The 21,517-nt window shown below is 37.3% G+C and overlaps 1 protein-coding gene across 3 annotated transcripts in view; it reads right to left on the bottom strand.

Moving 5' to 3' along the window:
• Window positions 1-21,300, bottom strand: part of LOC120426498 (sodium-dependent transporter bedraggled) — a 96,858-nt gene extending 75,558 nt beyond the window's left edge. For all 3 annotated transcript variants that reach the window (XM_052707962.1, XM_052707964.1, XM_052707963.1), the window contains exon 1: window positions 20,188-21,300. The gene's annotated coding sequence lies outside the window, so the exon portion shown is untranslated. The remainder of the gene's footprint in view (window positions 1-20,187) is intronic.
• Between the last annotated feature and the right edge of the window lie 217 nt (window positions 21,301-21,517).

Raw genomic sequence — 21,517 nt, 5'->3', positions numbered from 1 at the left:
AAGAATTTTCAAAACATGTAAGCCAGCTTGGGAATTATTCAAAACCATTTTGGAAACTTTCAAAAGTTCTTAAAAACAAACCAAAGCCTATTCCTCCTCTTATTGTTGAGGATTCTCCTTTGATTACATCCGAGGAAAAGGCAAATGCACTTGGGCTTCATTTTGTTAGTTCACATAATCTTGGCGCTTCCATGACCAGCCGTAAAGAAACATCAGTTGCCAATAGTATTTCAACAATCAATGACTCTACCTTTGAATTTCCTGCAGATTCCCATGTTTCTGGTGAGGAAGTCAAAGTTGCAGTTAAACAAATGAAAAATATGAAAGCTCCAGGCTTTGATAACATTTTTAATCTAGTGTTGAAAAAACAGAGTGATCAGTTCTTTCAACATCTAGCCAATATTTTCAATAAATGTTTGCAACTTGGTTACTTCCCCACCAATTGGAAACTGGGCAAAGTCATACCAATTTTGAAGCCTCAAAAAGATCCAACATCGCCAACAAGTTATCGTCCCATTAGTCTTTTGAGTAGTCTGTCCAAACTCTTTGAGAAGGTCATCTATTCAAGGCTTTTGGATTTTACCAACGATAATAATATAATTTTGAACGAGCAGTTTGGCTTCCGAAAGGGACATAATACTGCTCATCAGCTTACGAGAGTAACTAAAATCATCAAGCAGAACAAGCTTGAGTCTAAATCAACTGCTATGGCTTTGTTGGATGTTGAGAAGGCTTTTGACAATGTTTGGCATGATGGTTTGATACATAAACTGTATTTATGCGGTTTTCCAATGTATCTTATCAAAATTATCCAGCACTATCTTTCGGAGAGATCGTTCAGGGTTTTTCTGAATGGGATTGCTTCTGGATTATTCAACATTGATGCTGGGGTTCCCCAAGGAAGTATTCTTGGCCCACTTCTGTACAATATTTTTACATCTGATTTGCCTACTCTTCCTGGTAATGGTGTGTTGTCACTTTTTGCTGATGACACTGCCGTTATTTATAAGGGTAAAATAACCAGATATTTAGTCGGCCGTCTTCAGAAGGGTCTTGACGTTCTTTCCGAATACTTTGGCGACTGGAAAATTCGCATAAATGCAGCCAAAACTCAAACCATCATTTTTCCACTTTCCAAATCGGCCCGATTTGTCCCAAAGGATGATGTTTTGATTAAAATGAATGATGTTTCAATACCCTGGTCAAAGGAAGTTGTATATTTAGGTCTCATACTTGACTCGAAACTATTGTTTCGACAGCATGTAGACAAAATATTGAACAAGTGCAGCATTCTCATCAGGTGTTTGTATCCTTTAATTAACAGAAAATCAAAGTTATCTTTGAAAAATAAGCTAGCAGTTTACAAACAAATAATTTACCCCGTTATTGAGTATGCAGTACCTGTTTGGGAGTGTTGCGCTAGAACTCATAAATTGAAGCTCCAGCGTGTCCAAAACAAGGTACTCAAAATGGTTTTGAATGTTCCTGGCTGGACTAGATCAAGTGAGGTTCATGAATTAGCAGAAGTAAAAATGTTGGATCAGAAGATTCAAGAAAAATGTTTGAAATTCAGGGAAAAATGTGCTATATCTGAATACCCCTTGATTCAAGGATTGGTTTAGTTTATGGTAAGATTAAGTTAGTTTTAGGTTAGGTTATGTTTTCTTAATTTTTTTTTTCTTCATTGTACCTAGTGTTACAAAAATGATAAATCATATACTTTTAAAGTTATGAATATGAACAGTGTTTAAATCACGAAAAGCAAACTAAAGCTGAAGAGCCACAGCTGACCACTTATTATGTAAACCAAATGTAATTATTATAAGAAAGATTCAATAAAGTATATTTAATTCAAAAAAAAAAAAAAATCATGAATATGAAAAAATATTTCAAATTTTCACAAAACTACCTGTTTCCGAAAAGTACTGAAAATTTACGTTTTATACAATTTGGGTATGATCAAAATTTTTCATACCCTTCGAATTGTAATACAGTCGACTCTCTGGCTGTCGATCTTCTCGATATCAATAATTCTCAATCTATCGATGAATTCTTCAGTCCCTTCAATCTGCATACTTCAATTATCTTCATTCCTCGATATTTCCCCTTGCTCGAAAGATCTCTTCCTCGACGGTCCCTTGGATTCTGTTTGCTTCAAAAATCTCTTCCGGTTGTCAATAATTTCACTTTCTCATGGCTTGCATAGACATTTTACTTGGCGAAACGAAGCTTTGAAGGGTGTTTGACATTTGTTTGTTTTTGTTTGATGGACGTTGCCATGATTCTCTCCCATAGCTGAGTATCAAGAAAAAAATATTTTCAATCGAGTCTTCAATTTGAATCGTTCTGTAAACTGATGATTCTCTTCCTCGACGGTCCCTTGGATATTGACAACCAGAGAGTCGATAGTAATTCCTTTTTGAAAATACCAAAAAATATTTTTTTCCCAGAACTACAAATCGTAGGGAATTTTTTCATACATTTCGAAAATTATATTAAAACTTAAAACTAAGTATTTTTGAAAAAAAAAATTACGATGACGTTGTGGGTATCAAATAATCGAGAATGTTGAATAGTACCTTTTGTAAATAATACAGTCGACTCTCTGTCTGTCGGTTTTCTCGATATCAAAATTGCTCCATCTGCGAATTAAATTTTCGGTCCCTTTAAAAGCATGCTTTGATTTTTTCGTTCTTTATTTTGATACCTCCCGCTCTTGATTGTCTCTTCAATATCAACACAACGAGGGTACACTGTTACAATGTTGAAAAACAAAATCAAAATTTTCAAAAATTACTGAATCAGATTACTATAGATTATTTTTATTTAAAAAAAAACCTAGTTTTGTGAAAATTTTAAGTATTTTCTAAAAGTTTATGTCTTACTTACGTTATAACCCAAATTACTTTTTTCGAAAACACGTACTTTTGTAAAAACGTTGAGTTTTTTTTCCAAAAAAGTATTATTAATTATTATTTTGGAAATATATTAAAAATTCTCATTCATTCGATTTTGTGAAAAACAAAAAAATTGACATTTTTTTCGAAAAAACGTTGTTTTGAAAAATCCTATAGTTGTAGTGTCTCATATATAGCCAAAATTCTGTAAGCTCTGTGTTTCAGTTATTCAGTTTGCATCCAAATGAAACGAGTCAAACTAATAAACTCGTGATATTGAACAATAAATAGGATAAAAGGTCTTCTTTCACAATTCTTTGAAAACTAGAAATTTGAAGAATCAACTATCTAGGGACGTAATTGGATTGTTCAGAGTTATGAATAACTGATGAATCAATACTTGTCAATATTTCAGCAGTTTCACATCATTCTTACGGCGTCAGACTAAAATCACAATTACCGCCAGAACCCCATTCATCATCAGCTGGTTTAGCTACATGAGTGAAACTCAAAACCGGAAGGAAGGTTTATCGTGAGACCTTAAAAGTGGCTGGAACGCAGTCTTTTTCCTTCTTTCGCACCTTAACTCGACCATCTAGCCGTGACAAACAGTAACAAACTGTACAGCTTGTACAGCATAGAAGCCAATTTCAGCACCATCAGCCCCAGCAGGTGTTGCGTGCTGCAGGTATTCATGAAAAATTTGCAGTTAGGCATGCTTTTTGGAGACGGGGCTTAAAAAATACGCGGATACCATAAAACTGCCTTGGACGGTTAATCACAGTTTGAAACCCAAATCTGTGTGGCGTGCCGTTCCAATGAAGACATTAGCCAACTAGGTATGTACAGTTTTACATTTGGTGGCGGTCGTCACGAAAAGAAGAAAAAAAAAAAGACTTTTGGAAATTAGCCCACGGCGTTAAACGGTACCGCAGCGAGGCTTCTCTTAAATCCACCGGCATTAGACTCGGTTGTGAGAACATCCCAGAAGTCTGAGACTAAACTAACTAAAGTGCAAGGTTATGTTTCTTGTACAACGCGACGACTACGACTAGGACCGGAATGAGCGCACCTAGGGCAAATCATTGTCAAAGTCATTGCCATCTGCGATTAAGTAACCTGGCTGAGAACGCGATTGAGCGTTAGTTAGAAGCACTTGAGAAGTAATTAAGTTTTAGTAACATAGCCCCTTTAGCTGTATAGTCTGTGGCGATTCAACGAAACTTAAAGGTCAAGGTTCTCAGTTAAAGAGTCTCATAGAAACTATTGAACATTGTTAGTTTCTAAATCCACCTATTGGTGCTTGTATCTAATCAGGTCTTCAATCGATTTGGTGTCTTTGATAAATTTCCCCAATTTGTATGAAACAATCTCACCCCAGACCCAATGTCACCCAAGCTAACGGTGCTAATTTTTCCACAGTTTAACATGATTTTCTAAGATAAAATTTAAACTACCAAATTATTTCGCAAGGCAGAGAAACCATTCAGAAGAGTTCGTCGCTTGCAAAACCGTCCGTTCGATTTAGTTCTTCGATTTCTCATCTGCTTTGTCAATCAAGTCAATGAACAAGCACAATACCACCAGCAACAACAACGACAAAACCCTCAACGCAAAAAAGAGCCATCGTCCCACAGCATTGACTGGGTATCGTTTGCGTTTGGTTGTCTTCGCCACCATGACAACAGCAAAATAATAACAGCGCGATACACGCGCGATCAGTCACCGTGTCGCGTTTATGTGCAAGCGACGAGCGCCAGCTGCAAAAATCGAACCCAAAACCACAATATCCGGGCGCGCGCGCGCTTCGTTGACGCATGGCCTACTCGGTGGCTACGCCCCCCTCCTGGAGTTTGAGCAAAAAAAACCACTTGGCGTAAAATTAGCAAAGTTTGCTAACCTTTTATCTTTTCAGTGTGGCTGTGCACTTCCTGCGCGCGACTGCCCTCGTCAAATTTGAGTATGATGAAAGAAGGGAAAAGAGTGCAGCTCAAGTCGACGTAATCGTGCTATCTTGTCGCACGTCGCGTACTGACGTTCCGAGAAAAACGCGTTCTATTGTTTGAGCTTGAATACAAACGTGGAGTCACGAGTTAAAATTTAAAAATGATTACAGTAGGCGGACACGTACGTGTGACAAAACGTCCTGTGACTAAATTTCCTTTGACATGTTGTCGCACTAGCAGCAAGTCTCAGAGTGTGTCAAGATAGCTCGGTCAGATCGAAACTTCTTCGATAGTGGCAACAATGAACGGAGTTTTCCCGGTTTTTGTTGAATATCTCAGAATTGAAATCGAAAAAAGCGTTCTCAACTCAATTTGGCCCAAAATCGACGTGCGACAAGATAGCACGTTCACTACGAAGTGGTTTGGCCACGTGCAAAATTCGGTTTCACTTGGTTAAGCGTTTAGGAACAGGGGTTTTGACGAACTAGAAGGTAGCCGCGAGAGTGGAAAGAACTTGTTCAAGGTTTCGAAGAACATCATACATCACTGTCATGCAAGGATGACTTCCGTGCTACAACAAACAACATATCTTCGCGTAGTAAGCCGGTAAGAAAAATTAGAAGAAAAAAAAATATAACCAGGTTTGAGCTCATTGCTTGTGAATTCAAGCAGCCCGAAAAATATTCGAATTTAAATGGAATTCAACCCGTGGAATCAATGCAGATTTTGGTTTTTGTATTTTTTTGTATCTTATCGTAGTTTTATTTATTCAACAAGCAACTTCAAATTGAACGAGCCATGTAGCATAGTGGTAACGCTTCTGACTCGTAAGAGGTAGATTGGAACTTTAATCCCCGGCTTGGACCAACACAACTGGTGACCTAATAGAGGATTTGCAGCAAAGCTAAAAGACACATGTCGCCACCTATGAACAAATAGAGTAAATCTATGATTTTTTGAAAAAATGTGTTTTTTCCTCCATAATCATCATTTTTATAAAACTTATGCCGGATTCGGATGAGAAAAATTATTTCCAACAATTTGGTGTACAACTTTCCAATATTTGTTTAATTTTTCTATGAGAAAACTGTATATTTAGAATAGATAGTAATTTCGACTATTTGGCAAGAAAGTCTGTCAAAAATCAATAAAAATTGTTGAAAATACGTTAACACATCTGTTATCAACTACAGTAATTAAAAAAAGTATTTACACCCCTTGGGCACTATGCACATTTTGTGATGAAACATGTAAAAAAAATAAAGTTTGACAGGAACCTAGTACTACGTTTTGTTCAGAAACTCATGCCAAACATTTTGCTACAAAAAGCTCATGAAAAGATGATTTCTATAAAAAGTTATATAACAAATACTGTTACGAAAATAAAAAAGGTGCAAAAAAAGTATTTAAAAACGTGGGTTTTATAGAAAACCTGGATGTATGGGTATTAAAAGATCGGAAATATTATGCCCTTTCCGATGCAACATAGGTTGACTTGTGAATCGTGAACCGGTTTGGATGCCGGCGGATTTTCCGACGACGTAATTCCGGGTTGGTACGAAATTCCAAAGAAAAATCTATTTTATCGATACAAATACCCCCAAAACGGTGTTATACCCACTCCAAAATGTTTATTTAGCAATTCTATGGTAATATATTGACATTTATTTAAATTAAAAGTTTGCAAAATTAAGTTTAGATAAGTTTTATATAGAATTTCCAGAGTTATATATACTTTTATACTAAGTAGTTAGTAAACTTTATATTCAATCCAAATTATTTTTTTAATCAGTCAAGGATGCCTATTTGGAGTTGGGAGACTGGATTTATGGTGATTTGTCAACAAATAACATTATTTATGTTAATTTTTCGAAAGGTGTACAAACTTTTTTTGCATCTTTTTTATTTTCGTAATAGTATTTGTTATATAACTTTTTATAGAAATCATCTTTTCATGAGCTTTTTGTAGCAAAATGTTTGGCATGAGTTTCTGAACAAAACGTAGTACTAGGTTTTTTTACATGTTTCATCACAAAATGTGCATAGTGCCCAAGGGGTGTAAATACTTTTTTACATACTGTATATAACTGGTTATTTCATTGATATGTACCGGGAAACTCATTTTTTCGTGTTCCAAAACATGTTTTTTAAAGAAAAAAGTTCACAAATTTTTGCTCGCCCAAAAATTGAAGTTCATTATTTTAAAGCAAAAAAAATTCTCGTCTTTTGCAACCAGTTTCATTAAGATCGATGCAGGGAATTATGTGAAATAATCGATTTTGTTCTTCAATCCAGCAGAAAGGAATACGATTTTAGGCAAGTAACCTCATTTTGGCGCCACCTACATTTGAAACACAGTCGCGCTGCAAAACCTCAAACCTACTGCGTTGCATTAACCGCAGAGACAGATTATGTGAACGGATCACATTTCACAGACTCAACAGGGGTGTAAGGATGCGTGGACATACCGTGTGTAAGTGTGTATTTGGCTAATAGTTGTGTATTTAGGGGGGAAGTGGGACTGGTTTAAATTATTAGCATTCAATGTTTTGAACTCACTTTTTATTCGTCAGTTTTTTTCTACGTTACGCCAAACATCACCATTGTTGGTCAATCCTATCCATAACGGCAGGTTTAGCAAAGCAATTAAAAAAACAATATATTAAATTTCGAGCAACAATGCAAAACCATCCATAAAGCTCTCGTTTAGAGTGTCTCGTCAGCAGGGAAGTGGTGCCATCTCTTATGGATGGTTGACCTAATTTTCGCGCTCTTGTTGTTTTAATATTGTCTTCTCGGTATGCTTTCGTTTCTTTTCGCTGCTCATCATCACCACTGCAGAGCTAAAGTTTCGCTCGCCGTCGTCTTTCTAATGGGAAACTGTTTCGCTTTTGAATTACAAACGACGAATCGTTGCAAAGTTCCACCGGAATAAATCTTGTGATATTTTCACTCTGCTCCACTGCTGCTGACAGCACTGCCCCACCGAGGGGTCCATCAGCACGTAGAGAGGTACCCTTTGTCACGGGGGTTTCTCGCCGAGGTGCCAAACAAGTGGGACACATTTCGTGTGGCTCATTTCTCTTCTCATTTTCTCTCTCTCTCTTCTTTCTTCGTACACTTCTTTCTTCTCGACTTTGGGGTGGAAAGTATCGAGTACAAACAAAGTGATGAATATTAACACTGAATGATGGTGTACGAATGCACCCCTCGTCACCGCCGCCGCCCCTTAACTTCTTCGGCTCCAAAGAATAGGGGTCGATCGTAAAAACGAGCAAAAAAAAGAGATTATTTTCTTTCGCTTTTCCCGTTAGCTTTAGCTCTTAGCCAAGCAAGTCAAGTGCGCGCGCGGGGCTTTTGTGCAAGGCGCATCCAAAGAAAGCTGGGACGACCCCCGATAAGACGTCGGGCCAGGCAAAAAGTAAATATGGTAGCAAATGGGACTATTTCCGATTTCGATAATTGATTTTTGCTTCTGAGGTTAGGTACACCGCCACCGGAAATTGTAACCCCGAGGGGTACGATAGCATCGGAATTAGTAGCCATTAGCAGATGATTCGCGAAGTGGGAAGTAGTGTTTAATTATTTTCCTTTGTGTTTACTTTGAGGTCAATTCATGTTTCACTCGAACCTCGGAAATAAGTCATAATTTAATAGAAAGTCTTGCCTTCAAATCTTTATAAATATTATTTGTATATTTAATATATAATAAAATAAAAATTTGCGTAGACCATAACTTTAAAGCCAATACAACTATGAAGAGTTTTTTCACGGTTCTATCCCATTCCTTACATTCAAACTCCAAAATGGCTCATTCCCCAGAATGACCCACTTGCCAGAACTACCCATTCTCCAGAAATATTTACGACTTTAAAAAAAATATGTTTCTCATTTTCTCTGTTTAAAAAAAAGAAAATTTGACTTTCAAGCATAGATTCAACTTTTGTTAGCAGTTATCTCAAAAAATGCGAAATCATTACACTTTACACATTAAAACAGATCACTTTTTGAAATGAATAGTGCATAATTTTTAATTAAACAAACAGTATCTTAAAATGTTTTGTACGTTATAACATGTATGTTGCTTCCAAAATTAGCAACAACTTCAATTAATTCATGCAACATTTTATTCTAAAATTTTGTTTGTCGTTTGTGTGTGTGTGTGTGTGCAACCAACCAAACGGGACCACGCGGTCGCTTCTTACAAATTGAGTTGTTTCCATGTATTTTAGATTTTAAATTCTATACATGCAAATAACTCGCATAGGCATTTGGTAGGTGTTAGCTCTGCCGAGCTTCGGTGACCCATTTCTACGCAGGCTAGCCGTGCGCGAGGTACTTCAGCTTGAATCGACAAGCCCCGCCCTAAAGAACGTTTGCATCAATCGGATTCAAACGTTATTTAGCACTTCCGAGTCCTTGTCAAATGGACAAAGACCCAGCACGTATATAGTTTGTAGTAGTAGTATTCCTAATTCTACCAATCCAAAGGACGGGGGATCGAACCCCGGTTCGAGCGACTTTAATGTTTCGTTCATGTTAAGAGTTTCAAAAATTCATATTTCCTGATCTTTCTCGTTTGGAGCAGATGGGAATCGAACCCAGGATCATTCGCTTACAAAGCGAACACCGTAACCAGTCAGTCACGGCTGCTCCATATTTCCAATTGGAAGTTTCTCACCCGAAAAGCAGCATCATCCGTCAAACCGGCAGCGATTACATTCACTATTTCGTCACGAATCCGGCGACTTCTCGAGCCGCCTGCATTTTGAGCCGCTCAGAAATCGAGCCGCCAATCTCAGCAAACGTTGCCTACTCCCGCCCCCTTCACTCACTACTCAACTCCTTCAACATTTTCCTCAGCAATTTTCACAACTTTACAACAATACAAACTTGGAAAATCCACCCATTTTCTCTTGAAGGCCACCTCCTGTATCGGCAGAAATTTCTGACCAAAATGTAACAAATGGATTCAAAAAACTCCGTTCGGTGACCGAGATTTCTCCTCAAAGTGTCACTTCTTCACAACACCCAAATCACATGAAAACCTGCAAAAATCCGTCTGAATTCTTGTACCACTCAAAACACTACACTACCGAAAGAACTTCTCACGGAACTGTCCCGCCGGAAAGTCTAAAAATCGCGAACCGTAAAACGTCACGATGAAAAATTCGAAACGAAGAGCAATAAAAACCAACATGATTAACAATTCTCCGAAAAAGAAGAAAAAAAAAGAAACATGTTGACTTATATGATACGTAAGTTTAGGAATGAGACCAACAATTTGACACAAACCGAATATACTCCTAAAATTTTGTTTGTCGTTTGTGCTCTCAAAAGAGTCATTCTCTACACAAATCAACTTTTTCTTTGAATTTTTTTATTCGGATATTTTTTTTCCACGCATTCCTTTTGTCAAAAGAAGCTATTTTTGTGTATACAGTTCAGACTCAATTATCCGAAGGCCTTGGAAAAATTTCACTTCGGATAATCGAATTAAAAAAAATCGTTTTCCTTTTTTTATTTTTGGGGTCCTTAACTACTCTAAAGAACAGTTTTCACCAATATCGGCAGATTTCGACAATTTTTTTTGTATTTTTTATTTTATTTGACTCAAACTTTGTGGGAGCCTTTCCTATGACCAATAAAGCCAATTTGAAAAAAATATTTTCGACTGCAAATTAAAATTTACATAAAAAACTAACTTAATCCACCTATGTGGTTGGAGCCTTCCTCACTTATTACCAACAATGGCTGATATGATAAAATTGTACAAAAATTTCATCTATTTTTAAGATCCGGAATAAAGAGTACATAAATATCACTTAAGTGGCCATATCTCGAGACAGGGTTGCCAGATCTTCAATGTTTTGGACTCGTTGGAAAGGTCTTTTGATAACCTAACCAACGATGGGTCGGATGGTGGATCCGGACATAGTTTACATACATTTAAGTGAGATCCGGCTTCCAAAAAGTACATCAATATCACTTTAGTCAGGATATCTCGAGACAGGGTTGCCAGATCTTTAATGGGTTTAAGTGAGATCCGGCTTCCAAAAAGTACATCAATATCACTTAAGTGAGGATAACCTAACCAACGATGGGTCGGATGATGTACCCGGACATAGTTTACATACGTTTAAGTGAGATCCAGATATATGTGAAAACACATTTTTATACATAACTTTTGAACTACTTATCAAAACTTCAATTTGTATAAAACTCGATCAATGGGACCCTAAACCAAATCGAATGCAACAGGTTCGGGTCAAATCGGTTCAGCCAGTGCCGAGAAACATGAGCTAGTTTGTTGGCCACATACATACATACACACACACATACACACACACATACACACAGACATTTGTTCAGTTTTCGATTCTGAGTCGATATGTATACATGAAGATGGGTCTACGACGTTTTTATGCAAAGTTTATTTTTAGAGCAGGATTATAGCCTTACCTCAGTGAGGAAGGCAAAATGAGGTCAACCAAATTTATTTATTTTTTCAAAAATCGTTTTTTTTTTAACCCGGCGGAATTTTTTTTTACCATACTTCTCTATGGCTCGCAAGATGAGGGTTTTGGTCCCCTAAAACAAAGCAAAAAATCTTGATAATCGAAACAAACCGATTTAGGGAAATTAAGTTTTCGTAAAAAAAATTAATTAAAAAAAATCATTTTTTTTAAATTTTGTTACCGATTTGCAAGATTTTTTTCCTTTGCCGAAGACACCAAACTGATCAGAAAATTCCTTCAAAAGTTACAGATTTCCGAATATTCAAAACAAACTGGCTTCTTTGGTCTTAAAGAAGGCCCACAAAGTTTTAGCCAAATAAGAAATAGTCAAAAATGACTTAACATTTTGTTTGAAAAAAAAAGAACGGTTTTAATGTAAGAGGCATTTTTAGACTGAAAGTTTTAATTTTTTGCAATTGAAATTATTTTATGAAGGAAAATCCCCTCTGCAATACATGAAGCAAAACTCAAAATATTGATATAAGTAGAAAACTTCACAAAAAATTCACATTTGAACATTTGAAATCAAATAAACTATTTCCGAGATACTTCCAGGTGAGAAATGAGGACTGAACAGACATTTTTTTTTGAAATTAAATATGTCTTTATTGAACATTCTTATAATAATTACATTTCTTTTACATGATAAGTGGTATGGCCTAATGCTCTTCATCTTTGTTGTATTTTTCGTTTTATTATTAACTGATCACATTTATTTATTTGCTTCAAATTGTTTTACATTATTGCATTGAATTGAATACATTTGGGTAAAAAAGAAAAAAAATCACTTTAACAACTAATCCTAACCTAAAACTAAAAAAATAAATCCATTGAAATATTCAAAATCACTAGAACGAGTAAACTACGAACTGTATTTTAAGATGAATGCTCCAAGAGTTCTTACTTGTTCCTGGCGAGTTTTGCACCCACGCAGAGTTGTTGTCATCTCGATGAAAATGTTCAGAAGTTCTTGTGGTGAAAACAGGTCACTACTGCCTTCACCCGTTGATGTTGGTTGGTTTTCCCTCGGTTGCTGACTGAAGCCTGGAGGTGTTGTATGCTCTGCAACTCTTTGCCGCTGATTCAACGGCAATGGCTGCAGATTTGGAACCACTCGAGTAGATCCTGCTCCAGGTGACGCCAAAGCAGGAAAATCCACGTCCGTGTATGCTGGTGGTGTTTTGCGACGATTTGGTTGGTGCCTCGTCGTCGCTTGCTGCCGAATTTTTACAAACTCAGCACGTTTTGGGCAGCTTCGATTCTTGGTAGAATGGTCGCCGCCGCAATTGAAGCATTTCGCTTCGATGTTCTCGTTGATTGTTTCGCAAGCTTGAGTTTTGTGCTCACCTCCGCAGGTTGCACAACGACTCTTGATGAAACAGTTCCTTCCACCATGTCCAAACTGCAAGCAATTCGAACATTGTGTCACGTCACGGTGCACTGGACGATAACGTTCCCAAGTCACGATGATGTTGAAAATTGCCCGAACTGCTTTCAGCTCAGACGGCGTTGTCGATCCTTTCTCGAGATGAACCAGGTACAGTTGATCACGATACTTGATGTCCTTGTTGTGTCTCGTCATCTTGAAGACTTCGATCACGTTCAACTTAAGAGTTTTGAGCTCTTCTTTCAACACACTCACATCCATGTCGTACAGGCCTCGGAGGACCTGTTTCATGGGGCGTTTACCTGGATCGTCATGGCTGTAGTATTCAATCTTTGTGTTGTTCAGGAAATCCCGAACGTAGTTGTAATCCTTTCTGGTAGGTAGCAGAATTTTGAGTCCATCAGCACACAAGCGAATGGAAGCTCGTAAAGCACCAGATTTGATAACGCCAGCCACTTTCGCACCGAATCCGATGACGATGTTTTCACAAAAATGGGTGGCAACTTTTCCCGTCGTTCAAATTCTTCCTTCTCGCTCACGTCCACAGGGAGGGTAGCGAACTGGTTTCCAGACAATTTTTGAGCGTCCTTGCTCAAACTGCCTGGCTTTGCAGGTAGCGCTTCGGCATTCTTTAGCTTCTTCAAATCTGCCGATCCTGCTGGTGAGGACCGCCTCTTTTTCTTGCCGTGAGGCATTTTTGCACTTTTGAAGCACTTTTCAGGAGCTAAAATCCAGGAGTACCTCACTGAATGATGGTCCACAAAGGAATGAACAAAGAAATTTTCTCAGCTGCTCAAAGATATTTTATGGCAAGTGTGCATTTTTTTATGAAATATTTTTACATTTTTATTTTTCATCTTATTTAACCTAAGAATGCCTATCAATTGAAAACGACGCTTTTTATGAAGCAATTGTTAAGTTATTTTCGATTGAAAACTCCATTCGAACCTAAGGAGGAATCGAAAATGTTGGTATGACAATGAGTTCGACTAAAAAACACATCTTAAGCAAAATGTTTCATATTCATCCAAACTTTTATATTTTCTATAAGTTACAGCAATTTCACATTAAACATGTACGTTTGTGTTCAAAATATAACAAGTTTAGCATGCAAAATATTTAAAAACTTAAAATTTTCCTTTTGGACAAAAATTGGACATGTTTACAAAAGCTGGTAATTTTTGTTCACAAAACTTTTGAAAAATGGTTCAAACTGCAGTAAGCTATGTACAACTATACTAAAGGAAACTATGTACGAAAACCCAGCCCTGTGCCCTGATTGTAAAAATGCAGGGATCAAGTCTCCCTTAACGCACTTTTTTAAACAATTGATTGTAAAAATAGTATGACGATAAATTTAACGTCAAATGCGTAAGGGGTTTGGAGTTGATATGTTTATCAAACAATTCATGCATAATTTTTTTTCAATTATTTTGAGTTTTTCTATACTTATAAAAACAAAGAAAAAAGATCTCTTGGAAGTTTTTTGCAGCACTTTTTAGAAAAATGTGTGTAACTCAATCTAAACATTTTTTAATTTTTTTCTTTGTTTTCTACAATGAGTTTTACTCAATTTCGCACAACTTTCTAGAACAAAGCTAATTGTTTTACCCACATGCTGACGAGATACAGGCTTGGGATCAAGTGTCCCCGAGGATCAAGTCTCCCCACTCTCCCCTACCTATTTTTTTTCTAAAAATCCAAATCATAACCTATAACTTTGCCGAAGACACCAAATCGATCAGAAAATTAAGACTTCATTACTTGTTTTCTGTTCAAATTAAAAACAGCTCTTAAAAGTATTTTTATTATTTTCAATTTTTAAAAGTTCAACTCAACTTCACAAATAATCTGTCCTAGTGAAGCCCGAAGATGCTTTCGGCATGCGGCGGCGCGTTTGGTATCGAACCGTATCAAATGGCCAAATAAGATTAGTGCTTGCACCGTGGGGGTTGATGTTCCTCTGGTACACCAAAGAAAGAAGATATATAAATAATCCACTCCACATGAGAGTTGATTGAAAAACAAGGGGAAAAAGCACTGGGGCGAGCCCCAAAACTTTCTCGCGTTCCCATTCGATTTAGACACGAGCAAAAACTATGGGTGCAAAAATCTGCGACCCTCCCAGCTGGAGGTTGAACGTTGGTTTTTTTTGTAGGGGCAAACTTATGAAGCCAAAATATTTGGAGAATCAGTTCAACTTTTACCTCCCAGGTATTTGAAGGAGGGGTCGTCCATAAACTAGGCTTCAAGATAGTTTGAAAAATAATGTGAGCATTTTTGAAATTAACGACTAGGTGATGTTTTGCTCAAAAACTAAAGAATTGAATCATGACCGCTCGCAAATTCACGTTTGACTCATGTGGAGATCCCCTGAAGTGAGACAGCGACTCACCGTGGTTGCTTTTGGGGAACGACGTGATTTATACCGAAAGTGTCCAAAATGGATTCGAGCTGGAGGTGGAAGAGGGGTCACTTCACAACCCGTAGCTGCTGTTGGTGTTTTTTTTTTTGCTGTCTTGTTCGTTAAAGTCTTCCGCCACGTGAGTGAATGAGTGAGTGAGTTTGTGATGAAGTATCCATTTTTAATTGATACATAAAAAAACGGATCGTCTGAGCTCGCCCCCTGAGGCGGGTGTTACTCTGTATTTTACATTTAATTCTGCTTTTTTTCTATATACATTTAAAAAAAAAAGAAATGGCGGGGAACACGTGTGGAGTGTGATAGTGAAATAAACCTACTTTCGCCGTTTTGGATGGGAGAAGTAAGGATTGTCAGTAGCAGGTGAAATGACCTTTTTTCGACGACTTCAACAAGGGGCTTTCTTCATATGGTACTCAGGAAATCGCACATAACAGATTAATGGGTTTAAGGAAGTTTTTAGAGCAAAACGGGAGATTTTGTTAGAGCAGACTACAAATGACTTCAGATGTAAAGTAATGATTTGATTTGTTCTATAATTTGATAATGACGTTTTCATAATGGTCTGAGATTTCAGCAAAATTAAAGAATTTATTGGAAATGTATTTATTGATTTGATTTCCAACAAAATTTAAATTTTGAATGAAATGGCCTACTTATTATCACAACATTAACAGTGCTGAAAAAATCATTTTGGCACTGTTTAATTTTTTATTGCGGAAGTTTTAGTTACGTCCGTAATCTATGCTAATAAGTTAATTTGCAATTTAGAAAGTATTTCGCAAAGCCAATCTGACATAACAGCAAGACCAAATGTCAGGTAATCTAGTTTCGTGTACCAAATTAAATCTTGCACAACAAAATGTACAGTGCCGGGGCATCAAATTTCATTTCACAGTCACTTAACGCACCAGTTTACGGAAAGAAACGTTCTCACCATTGTGTTGCAGATTTTGGCCAAAACAAACACAACAGGCCACCACCGAAAAGAGAGAAAAAAAGAGTCAAAACATCAACGCCCGAATAACTACTCTGTCTCGTTTTCGGTTAGTTCAGCAATGATGGTGATGGCAAAGAAGAAAAAAAAACTTCTCGCAAACTGCCACATTTTAGCGGGCAAAAAGTGCAACCACAGTTGATGAAATACTTGGTGAAGACATTTCTTCTTTCTTTTTTGTAAGGCAATGGTCTATAAGCACTCAGGCTAACAGAAACGAAATGAAAAAGAACGTGCTGTCCAAATTGGAGGTACGATGATAGCTAGTGATGAACCAGTAATTCCAAGTTAGTCAATGCCATTTTTATTATTATATTTGTAAATATAATATTGCTTGAAGTTTTTTTTAAAACAAAGCCAAAAATATCACATAAATTAGACCAGCTTCATAGCATTGCACCTGGGGTGGCACGTCGACGAGTTTTATAGTTAAAGTTTTTTATATGACCCAAAATTACAGGGCTAACGATACCAAATCGCTGGCTTTTTTAAGGTGAAATAACGTGTGACGTTCACTTGTTGTGATACAGGTACAAACAGTACGTCGTCTACTAGACTAGATCGCAGTAGACAATGGAATTGCTGCTCTCCCAAGAGAGTGAGAGGAAACCATAGCCAACCCAGCTGATACGTACAATGTGGTACCACAATGTGTCTCTTAAATTCTGTGTCATGGGAAGTGGAGTTTAGATTGTTTGTATTTCCAACCGTTCCTAATAGTTTGCACTCAAGTTAAGCAAAAAAAAACCTTTTTAGATTCGTCGAAACGTCTACAATCTAAACGGCTTCATCGTTAAACACAACGGAAAATAAACAGCAAATCACGGAGCCTCGTTAAGGCGAAATGAACGCGCGCGATTCGGAGCGAAAAATGACCAATCACTTTTTTTTGGAGGTTATGTCTGGGGTGGCATCACACCACCTGTGGCGGGAAGAAAAGGAGAGTGAGTTCCATTTGAATCGCGTTCGAAATCACTTTCCAATCAAAATTGCCACACAACTCGGGCTCGAGTTGATTGGGGGTATTTCTTCATTGACCATTAGCCGATACACTCGCGTGAAGATTGGCACGGGACGACACGGAAGCTGAAAATCGCGGCTTGTTCGTGTGGCATTGATAGCAAAGTGTGCTACCTTTCCCGGCGGCGGTCGACAGTTTGAGCGATTGTCCGCATTCCAATTTTCCAATTGGCGGTAATTGCTAATTGATTTTGTTTCAACACACAAACAAAAACACCATCTTGACGGATGACTCAGCACTAAGTAACTGTGCCAATTTTGAGCCAAATCGCTTATAACTCAGTTCAGGTTTAACTCGGATCGTTTTGCGGTCTTGGACAAAGTTGTTCATCATTAAATTTTACATAAGAATCTCACACTTGACAATGATCCGACACAAATCTCATACAAACTTCAAAGATCCACCCCGGTTTGGCTCAAATTTGACGCAGTTACCGTAAAACGGGGTGATTTTGATAGCCGAGGTGACTTTGATAGGTTCGAGATTATTCCGCAAAATGAAGAGTACAATTAAAATACGTATGGAATGGTTTAGAATCATACTGACCGTGGTAGAGAAGGGTTCAAAGTACCTCTAGAAGAACTCTTGATAAAATTTTGAAAAGTTTAAAAAGTTAATTAACTATTGTTAAGAAAATGTTGATGAAAGTCATTATTTTAAACTTCTGAAAGTGTCATGATTCTCTCAATGAACATGATTTTGAATCGGTAAACGGAATGCATTTTCGGATTCATTGAACAATTTTCCACTAGGAGAAGGTTAAATAAGTTTATAAATAATACCTATATTTGTTTCTGAAACACAATTTAAAAAAATCTCCAAATTTATAGGCAATTTCAGTTGTCAGTTGTAATATGTGAAAACTTGTGTTCGTGTTTCGAATTCAATATAAAATGCAATATGAATAAATTATTTTATAAACAAAACGAGTTTAAAAAAAAATCAGGCAAAATTCGGACTTTTTAACAATTTTAATTAAGCTTATAAACTTAGCTTATAAACTATATTAGCTTCTTTAGTGATGGTACATCTAACGTACAAATCAAGTTTGAACATCTTCAATATGATTTTAACAGGAAAAACTATGACTATCAAAGTCACCCCGGAATTTAAACTAAGAATTTTTGACGGAACTATTTTTCTAAACACTATTAAAAAAACTTTTTTAACAAAATAATGCTTGGACTTTGTGTGGCCTAACCCAGAACATGTTTAAAAAATAATAATGTTGAGAAAAACCTTACCTGTTGGAAAATATTCCAAAAACAAATAGAAATCCTATCAAAGTCACCCCGGTTTACGGTACTTATTTTTTCATACAGGATCGAGCCAGAAGTTATCTCTAAAGATTTTTCAAAATTTTATTTATATTTCTTGTCACCCTACTCAGTACGGGAGGGTGCACAGTGTTGGGAAATAGGCTTGAAAGAATAAAAAAAGCGTAAAATATAAAACGTATATCACAAAATGTCATTTAATTATGTATTAAACTTTATAGATTATAGGAACCCTCTACTGACTGTTTTTTTTTTACTTAGAAAACTATAATTTTCTATTTTTTGTTTTAATTTTTAGTGCAGTTATTTTAATTTTTTTTGTATCCCTAATAGAAATTATTTTCATTTACCTGTTTGTTTTTTATATATTTGCAGTCACTTTTGCTTTTTTTTTGTTTTTACCATTTTTGTGAAAAAGTTTAGCTCACATTGATAAAAAAAGTATTATAAAATGCATTATTTATCCAAACAGTTCGTCGTGAGCATGCCAATTTTGGGAAATAAATAGTTAAGGACGCCGTTTTGTGCAGCATTGACCTCACCTTTTGTTTTGTTTGTCTTTGTTCAAGTTGTGTGCTCTTTTTTCTTTATTTAATGTTAAGCAGGTATTAGACTACACAGAAAAAAAAAGTTGAATTTTGGAATGTTGAAAATTTGGTAGGTTGAATATTACCTCTTTATTTGTGTAATATTACATAAAAAATGTGTAAAAATGTGAACCTGATGAATATTCATCAAAAACTGATGAAAATTCATCATTTTCAGGGGTAAAAATTATCATTTATTTTGCCACAAAATCTGTGACCATTTCCTGATGAATATTACCATCATTTTTTTTCTGTGTATGACAAACAAACAAACACATTCGCCTTTTTTACAGTTTACCTGCATTTTCTACAGAACCGTCAAACACGAAAAAGGGCTAGTTTGTTAGTAGTTAGTTTGTTAGTTTGTATGTAATTGAATAATTATTTTTTAATTTTGAAATGATGACAGTGTAATTTAATCTTGATTAGCCGATGATTTGTAAAAAATATGAATTTTGTTCTTTGTACGATGACGCATAAACCAAAATTTTGTTGAATATAATCAAAAAAATATTTATGTTTTCAATGATTTGATAGATTTATGATAGCTAGTGAATTATTTCAAGAAAATCCAAAACGGATCTACCGACATCTGTTCAACAATACGGATACATTGTCTCCGGTAGGGTCGCTGGTCGACAGTTAGACTCACAATCCAAAAATCGTCAGTTTTGAGATAGAAACTAGCAAAAAAGGCCAAGGCCAAGGCTGTGCTGTAGGTCGGATAGATTTTTAGATATTTGTTCAGAAGGAGAATTAAGAAAGTCGTTGAATACTAACTCTGTGGAAACTTGTTATTCCTTCATTAATCTAGTACTCAAACAAAGCCATTCATTTATTTATACTGGTGAACAACCAAAATGATGAATAACCAGAGTAATTATCCGGCTCAATGATTGCTTTTGTGTTAATCTATTCTATCTATATATGCTTATAATTGCTCAGATGTTCATTTCAGAGAAACCAGATTGTGTAAACTAGCAGACAGCCTCTCCTAGAGTTATGTCCTATACAGAATTCATACATTTGCGATGAATCGATCTATTTTCGACAAACTATTGAAAGTAGACGAAACCAAAACAAAACAACACCACAAGAAGAAATTCAAAACCCCCCAAAGCTAATAATTACTTACAGTTTTCACATCAAATCCATTGCCACATCCGACGACGACCGCAATTCAGCAGCTTTGCTACAAAAGCCTTCGTTTCCGTACAGAATTCACAAACCGGGAACAATCTTCTTTCCTCGCCAACCGTACCAAGTAGCCTCTTCGAGCTGCCGATGCACTCTAGATCGCTCTCTTTCACTTCCCGCACAGACTTTTGAGAGATGATCCTGCGTTTGCAACGCACACTTGATCGGCTCAACTCTTTCACTTTTTCCCCCGTTGTTGTTGTTTTCCTTCTTCTGATCTTTGTTGACTTGGTTGCGATTGCGTTGTAGGGTGCCGCACTCTCTTGATAAGGCAACTCAATGAACCTTTTGGCTTCTTGGACGTTTTCTTCTTTCACTTGTCACACGCGTGAAACAAAACCGATCGATCCGGGTGTATTAACACACAAAACGTTGAAGAATGAAGTGAAGAGAGGCTGGAAAAACCTGCTTTCTGCAAATCAAAGCATACACTCACATACAAGGCACTTCGATTAAGCCAACAGCAGGTTCCCGTTGTTGTCGAGATCGCGAGAACAGCTTCGCCCGAAAGGTCGTTGATATTCACCACTGCTGTCGGGCAAGATCAATCTGGGTTCGACTGCTGGCAGAACTTGGTACGTGCTGGATGCTTGCTTCTGTTGTTACTTAAGATCACGTTGCGGGCTAAACTCACTGTACGAGAACAAAGATCGCTGGCGTGTTACACGTTGCGATTTCCAAAAACGGATCACTTAACTCTTGGCAAACACTTGGCCTCGAAACACTTCTTCTTGATCGCGGGCGACTCCATTAGCGGATTAGCATCCAAGCAGGCCTGCTGTTGCAGCGCACTGCACTGCGATGCTCACTAGATCGAACACGTCTTCGCGTAACGTAACGGCAAAAAGTGCTCTCGCGAACCTCGAAGTCGGTGCGCGGCCACCTAGATCGGAACCATATTTCTCCTCGGCGAAGAAGGCAGGAAAGAAGCTCGGAACACCTCTTACTCCGGAGGGGTACTTCGCGTAGGCTGCAGCAGCACTGGCTGGCTGGCTTAGGCCATGTAGAACTGCCTGGCTGGAAGTGGAAAGACCGACTGGTGGACGGGTTTTTTTTTCGGCTTCCTTCTCTCCGCTTCGCTCGTTTCTTCACTGAATCATACCAATACACCCTCACCCCGTACGCATCGCGTCACGTTTCACCTTAACAGTGCGCTGCGATTGCCCACGCGAAGGAGGCGCGCTTCACCACTACCACCTCAAGTCGCGATCGCATGGCATGCTGCTGTTGTGTTGGTGCGCGCTTATGCGCCTCACACGCATACGCCT

Source organism: Culex pipiens, chromosome 2, assembly GCF_016801865.2.
Source record: "Culex pipiens pallens isolate TS chromosome 2, TS_CPP_V2, whole genome shotgun sequence".
NCBI classification, from domain to species: Eukaryota; Metazoa; Arthropoda; class Insecta; order Diptera; family Culicidae; genus Culex; species Culex pipiens.
The sequence above is the reverse complement of the archived record's forward strand: the minus strand, read 5'-3'. Positions and strand labels throughout refer to the sequence as shown.